We start from the raw sequence: 6,845 nt of genomic DNA on the forward strand, positions 1-6,845 counted from the left end.
ATGCCCCAACAAGTTAAACCACAATATTTTAGCTCCATAACAAAATAAAAGAGAAATAAATTAAAATGACTCAAAGTGGGAATGAAAGATAACTAATTTAAACTAAAAAGACGTAAAACGGATGCATTATGTGTTGAATTCTCAACACCTATCATCATGTCCTGTCTTACCAAACGCTGAACACCTGTCATGTCATGTCCTGTGGGCCTTTGTCGAATGTTTCCTTACCTACACCATACGAATTCAAATTACCATGGAAAGATTATAACAAGAAGCTGAGTTTTAACTATTCTCAACATTAATAAACGTTTTTAGTTTTAACAAATCATTGCTTTCATGCATTTTTTTGACAATTACAAGCCTCGCATAAAGCAAGTACATACACAACAAAAATGTTAGAAACAACTAGAAGAGTACTCACACAATGCAGCGAGACACGTCTCGGTTTTAATGTTCTATTTTATTATTTGTCTCTGTCGATGTTATAATACGATTTTATGTGTTTTTAAGAGAGCATTAATGATTTTATTTTTGAATAAAATATAAATTTGAAGATATCTTATTGAGGGAAGAATCTAATATATACTATATTATAAAGCATTTGACAAAAACTCTTAAAAACCATTTTTTATGCGTAAAGTACTGTTTATTGATGTATATTACTTAAAACTCAAGATTGCAAGTAGATTGTGCGTAAGTACAACTTATTAAAGCTCCATATCTGAATTCGTGTAACTAACTGCAGATAAACATAATCAAATACAGGATAAACATATCATTTTAAATATAAAAAATCTAAAATATAATTAGGATAATTATTGAGTTTTAACAAAATACTTAATTATTATCTGTTAAAATGTTTATATTATTAAACCAAAAAAACAAATTATTTCGTTATTAAACTTAAATTAAATTATAATTAAAAAAATAAATTAAAGAAATTACATAAAAATGAGAACTTTATAAGAAGCCTAGTGTCATCCATAACATGTAAATTCAATAGCCCAACTCCAAAATAATCCATGAACTCAGCAAAAAGGAAACCAATTGATGCACCACAAGTGATGATTATGAAAATAATCCATCAAGCGAAATCAACATTTATTGATGTTAATGCCTACAACAAAGGATGTTTCTATGTACGACATGAAACACAAGCGTATGCGATTATTTGTTCAAGCTCGGTATGCAATCCTACGATATGATTTTGATTTAAGCTTCTCAGATTCGTTTGTATTTATTTGACAATATTTGTTTTGATTTGATAGTTCTGATCATTGACAAGATTTGCCGTTTCGGTACAATGAATTTGGGTATATTCATTTTGTTATGGCTTGATTAAGCAATTAAAATTGCGTTTTTCAGTCCAGCTTCTTTTAGTTTCGTTCCCTTGGTTTTTGGGTATTTCAACATGGTGTTCTTGAAGTTGGATGTGGTATGTGTTAGAAATTCGAGTTACGTGTCAAAACCATGTTCGTTGTCCAGATTTATATTTTTGTTACATTCGGTGCTTGTTTCAATTTTTTGTTTTGTTATCTTTTGTATCTGCAGACTGAGCATTTGGCTAAGCTGCATTTCTTTCTTCGTGACAGGTATTGAGGGGAAACTAAGGAGTATGAGATTCAGAGTATCTACTTATTTAAGAGGTTCATTGATGGCATTTGTAGGCTTATTGTTGATGTAAAGCAAGCTTTGAAAAAAAAATGTATTGTTCGAGTCAATTGTTATATTTGATGGTGTTTTTTTAATAAACTTGAATAAAACTTTGTACCCTTTTCTTAGTAGTTTGTTTTAAGTTTGAAATTAACATCTTTTTCCAGTCTCGGGAAGAGAGTGTTACAGGTATGCATATATGCATATAAGTAATTGAAGTTGTTTCTTATTTTTTGTGAACATGAACACGTACATACCACTTGGATGCACATGTAAATAATGTCCAGATGCATGGTTACTAGGTATTGCTCAGTTTTTCACTTTTTTGCGGTTTTCCCTTAAACCACGCCATATATATAGGGGCCTAATCAAATGAGAACTAATTAGTTTGTGGTAACTATAAGAACCAATATGAGCCAATCATTTAAATAATAACATAAAGGGTAAATTGGTAATGTTTATAATCATAAAACCCTAACCCTCTTGTTCTTCCTTCTTTCATCGACTAACCCTCTTTTTCTATTGTTGTTTCTTCTTCTCCATCAAGTCGGCCGACGATTTGTAACACCGCCCTCTCACTCCCGCCGGAGATTGAAGAAGATAAAGAGTTCGACACCATTCTTCGTCGTCGACGGCGCTAATCAAAATTCGGTTGGCGGTGGATTGATTTGTAAAGCCGCCCTCTCACTTCCGCCGCCCTCAACTCCAATCTCCTGCTCAACAAGGTACCATAGATTTACAGAGTGGAATTCTCCATGCCGAGGAGAAAGATTATAAACTGCCTACAATTACTTCTTTGAAGCATTTGAAGCATTCAATGCTCTTGATGATCCCAGAGCAGTTTACAGTCTCAAATATATGNGTAAAGACATAAATGTAGATTGCGTAAAATAAATAACGATAAAGTAAATGACGGAAAAGTAAATAACGGGAAACGTAAATGACATAAAATAAATAACGAGAATGTAAATGACGRKAAAATAAATGACAAGAAAATAAATTGCGGAAAGTAAATGACAGAATGTAAATGACAATAATCGTAAMGGAACGTAAAATAAAGAGCGGAAAATGAAAGACGAGAAATTAAAGACGAAAACTTAAAAACTCAAGAACTTGAAGAACTTCACAAAAACTTCTTCATAAATCAGYTCTAACTAGCTGATTTTGAAGTGTAATGTATGTTTTTGGCCCCCTAAACAAGTGGGTAAACACTCCTATTTATACAAGGAGTTGAGCACAAAACAACAAAAGTATTATCCAAGAGTTAATACCCAAAGTTTAGTACAAAAAGGGATCMTATGCTAAATATTATCCATTGGTCCAAAACTTTCCAGATTTCTAAAATCTTCCAGCTGGCWTCTGGCTGTCCTTCATTCAGCATCCAAAAATCAGCAGCTTAATCGTTAAGCCCTTGCCCAACCGTATGTGCATCAGATGGGTGCTGCTGCAGTGCTGTAGCATTAGGCTGTTTTACAAAAAATTATCCGTTAGCTTATATTTTCATGCCCCAACAAGTTAAACCACAATATTTTAGCTCCATAACAAAATAAAAGAGAAATAAATTAAAATGACTCAAAGTGGGAATGAAAGATAACTAATTTAAACTAAAAAGACGTAAAACGGATGCATTATGTGTTGAATTCTCAACACCTATCACACCCCCAAACTTAAGCCGTTGCTTGTCCCCAAGCAACAAAAAGTCAAATATAAAGACTCTATTTACACAAAAAATCTGCATGATCAAGGCATTAAGTGCCAACCAAACAAGAGTTATACATACGTGAGGTTCATAGCTTTTCATAATTCCTAGATGAGATTATTCAAAACCAAACCATTTTATGTGAACCATAGGCTAGCCTTCCCTTTTCTTTGTTAGTTCAAACACAATCACACCTAGGATCAATAGGGCTTAAAAGGGTTAACTCTCTTTGGCGTTTTCTTTTCTCTCATTGCCTTTTTCCAATTATACTCCACATATGAATTTTTTTTTTTTTTTAAATTTTTGGGCACTTTGGCCTCTTTTGCTTGGAGTGTGCACATAGCCCCTATGGGACTTTTAGTGTGCTAATTCGAAACACATAGCCCCTATGGGACTTTTATTGTGTTTATCTAAACCCTTATGATGATGAGGAGTCAAATTAGAGCTTTGCTCTATGGTATTGACACATAGTCTCATATAAATGCTTCCCCCAAACTTGAAATTTACAATGTCCTCATTGGAGCTTTATGGGGTAGAGAGTGTTTTGAAGGGTGCAAAAAGGTCGAATATGAGTATAGAAAAGAGGGCCTAAATCATATCCAAATGTAAATTGTGTGATCAAAATTTCGTCCCAAAAAGTGGTTGGCTAGTTCTAGTTTTTCAYCAAATGATTCGGGTGAATGTCCAAGAATCCTCAAAATTACTCAAGCTATGAACTCATGTGCATAAGTCTTATCCGAAGTGATTATGCAGGAAAATAAAGCTAATAAACAAGTAAAAACTATTCCCAACTCAAATAAACAAAATATGGAGACTAAAGTATGTGATAGAACCTGTCCTACTCCGATGGAGTAGGCTGTGTGCGCCGAACAGCCGCATCTAGTTCTGCCTGTAACCGTGCATTTTTCTTCTTGTAACGGGCCAACTTTTTCTTCAGCTTTGCAATGGTAGTTCCAGCCCGCTTCTCCAGCTCTTCAATCGTACCACTGTTTCTCTTTTCCAGCTCCTCTCTGAGTGTCTTAAGTCTTTTCCTTGCTTGCTTTTCATGACGCTTTATCKTGGCCGCAAACTCAGCCTGCATTGCATCAATCTTCTCGACCATCTCAGACCGATGGTCCATCAAGTTGTCCATCATACTGCTGCCCTGTGCAAACAGATCCTCCAGAACCCTTGCAATTCCCGTGTTTTCCCTGCCTCGGTCACCTCTTTCTCGGAGCCGTGAGACTGCCTTCATAGCGATCGTCCATTTGTCCTCGCTTTCTTTTATTTCCAGATCGTCGGTATACTGAGGTACGCCCTTTTGCAACAACATTTTACTTAAGAGGCCCGGGAAAAACAACTTCCCTTGATTCCGTCGTGCACAATAGAGAATTGCTTTTTCGATGACTTCGCCCACATTAATTGACTTCCCTACAATGGCACAATATAGAAGGAGAATTCTCTCCACCGATACAGTACTGTCGTGGGTGGTAGGGTGAAGAGAGTGCCGAACAAAGTTCATCCAAACGTTGGCGTTGGGTGTTAAGTTGGAAGCCCTGAATGATCGCAACATGTAGTTGCTGTGAGAGTCCCATGTGGCTCCGGGCTTACCCAACTCCCTGCCTATTTCATCTAATTTAACCTGGGAGGCCGTAAGGTCGAGGGTAGCAAAATCTGTGTCTTTCGGTGGTGAGAGGCCCAAAAATCGGTTAATGGCCTTAGCCGAAAAACTAACCTTGACACCCCTTACTTTTAGTTTGGTGGTACTGAAAACACATGCTTCTGCATAAAATTCCCTTATCAATGTTAAATTGAAGGAATTCTTTACCTCACACAATGTATGCCAACCTTGACCGTCAATAACTTCATGTATAAAACCAAACTCCTGGATGCTCCGTTGATCAAAACCCTTGTCAGGCAACACTTTCTTATTTTTAAATTTGTCAAACATATCCCGGGCCTTGTTGGAACTGAACCCATCAAAAGGCATCTGGGGCCTATCAATGATTGTGGGCTGGGGTRTGGATTGGACCCCAGATGAGCCTGCTGGCTCGGCCTGTGATGAAGATTCCCTCCGGGGTGCTACGTGTGGTGGTTCCAAAGAGGTAGGAGGCTGGTTGGCCCGTTTTCTCGTGGGCCGTCTTTCCGCAGGTTTGGATTTTGTGGCGAAGACCCTCCCTAAGCCTTTTCTTTTCTTAGTGGGTATAGATGTCCTACCCCTAAGATCAGCCTCTAAATCAACTTCCCCATTAGGGAACTCAGCATTAGCCTCCCTAACCAAATGTGCATCCATATCAAACTCAAAAGGGGCAACAACAGGTTGTGCAGAGTGATCACACTCCACAGACTCTTCCTCAATAATTTGTGGACTGGTTTCAGCCGCAATATTTTCCTCAACATTGTGAGGAGTAGAGTTGGTGATCACAGTGTGTTGAGGCAAATTGGTGCAAGGCTGATCATACCAAGTCAACAGATAGACTTTGTGTTCATTCAAATGAGTGGGTGATGGTGACGAAATGGCCATGAAATCATCTGCCTCCATAGAGGAATCGGAGGTTGTAAGGCCATCTAATAAAGAGTTAGGGCTGAAATTTAGGTTTACCTCAGGACCCAATTTAGGGTTTGCACCTGCGGTGAAGGGTGTCGGATTGGTGTCGACGACTGTAGGCGATGAATGGTTGTCGATGGTAGGAGGCGACGGCGGCTGTGCATTTTTAACAGTTGGTTATGGAGAGAGCGAGGTGACGGCGTCGAGCGTTAGAGACGGAGGTGAAGGCGCATCGACAGGTGGTGGTGGTATGGGCGAATCAACGGTGGTGGAGATGGCGGCCGGGAGCGGTGCTGCACGCGGGTAGATAATATTGAGGAAAGGATATTTCTTGGGGGGTCGCCGTGTCCTTGGTGGTGAATCGGCAGTGGACGGCGGTATGAGCGAAGCTACGGTGGCGAGTGGTGGTGGCGACGGCGTATGGTTTGCCTGAGGAGAGTTTGCAATGAAGGGGGTATCGACCGGAAGCAGTGGTGACGAGGGAGGAGAAGGCGAAGGGGAACCGTCGGCGACTAGGTCAACCGCGTATGGTTCTCCGGTTCGTCGAGCGGCGATGGTGCAAGCCCGCCGGCTGTTTCTTCTTCGTACCAGCGATGGTGGTTCGCGGGTTGCGATCTTCTTTGGCCGTGCCATGAGTTGGAATAGGCGGAAAGTGAGGGGAGAGATGATGAAAGTGGGTGTGAAATGATGAAAAGAAATGATGAAGGAGGTGGGAGGAGAGTGGCGCCTGGATTGATGGAACCGGTGGTGGTGAGCCGGCGACTGTGATGATGGTACCTAGAAAACTGAAGGGTCTCATMTTCATTAAAGCTTTTTGTTGTTTTCTTTGTTTGAAAAATGACGGTTGAGTGAAGGACTGATGGATAAAAGGGATACATGGAGGTTAAAAGCTTGCATCATTATGGGGGGAGTGGGTAGTACTTGCATGGGAGAAAACAAAAAGAAAAGGCTGATAAACTGGTTTTT

Source organism: Cynara cardunculus, assembly GCF_001531365.2.
Source record: "Cynara cardunculus var. scolymus isolate 2C chromosome LG 8, CcrdV1, whole genome shotgun sequence".
NCBI classification, from domain to species: domain Eukaryota; kingdom Viridiplantae; phylum Streptophyta; class Magnoliopsida; order Asterales; family Asteraceae; genus Cynara; species Cynara cardunculus.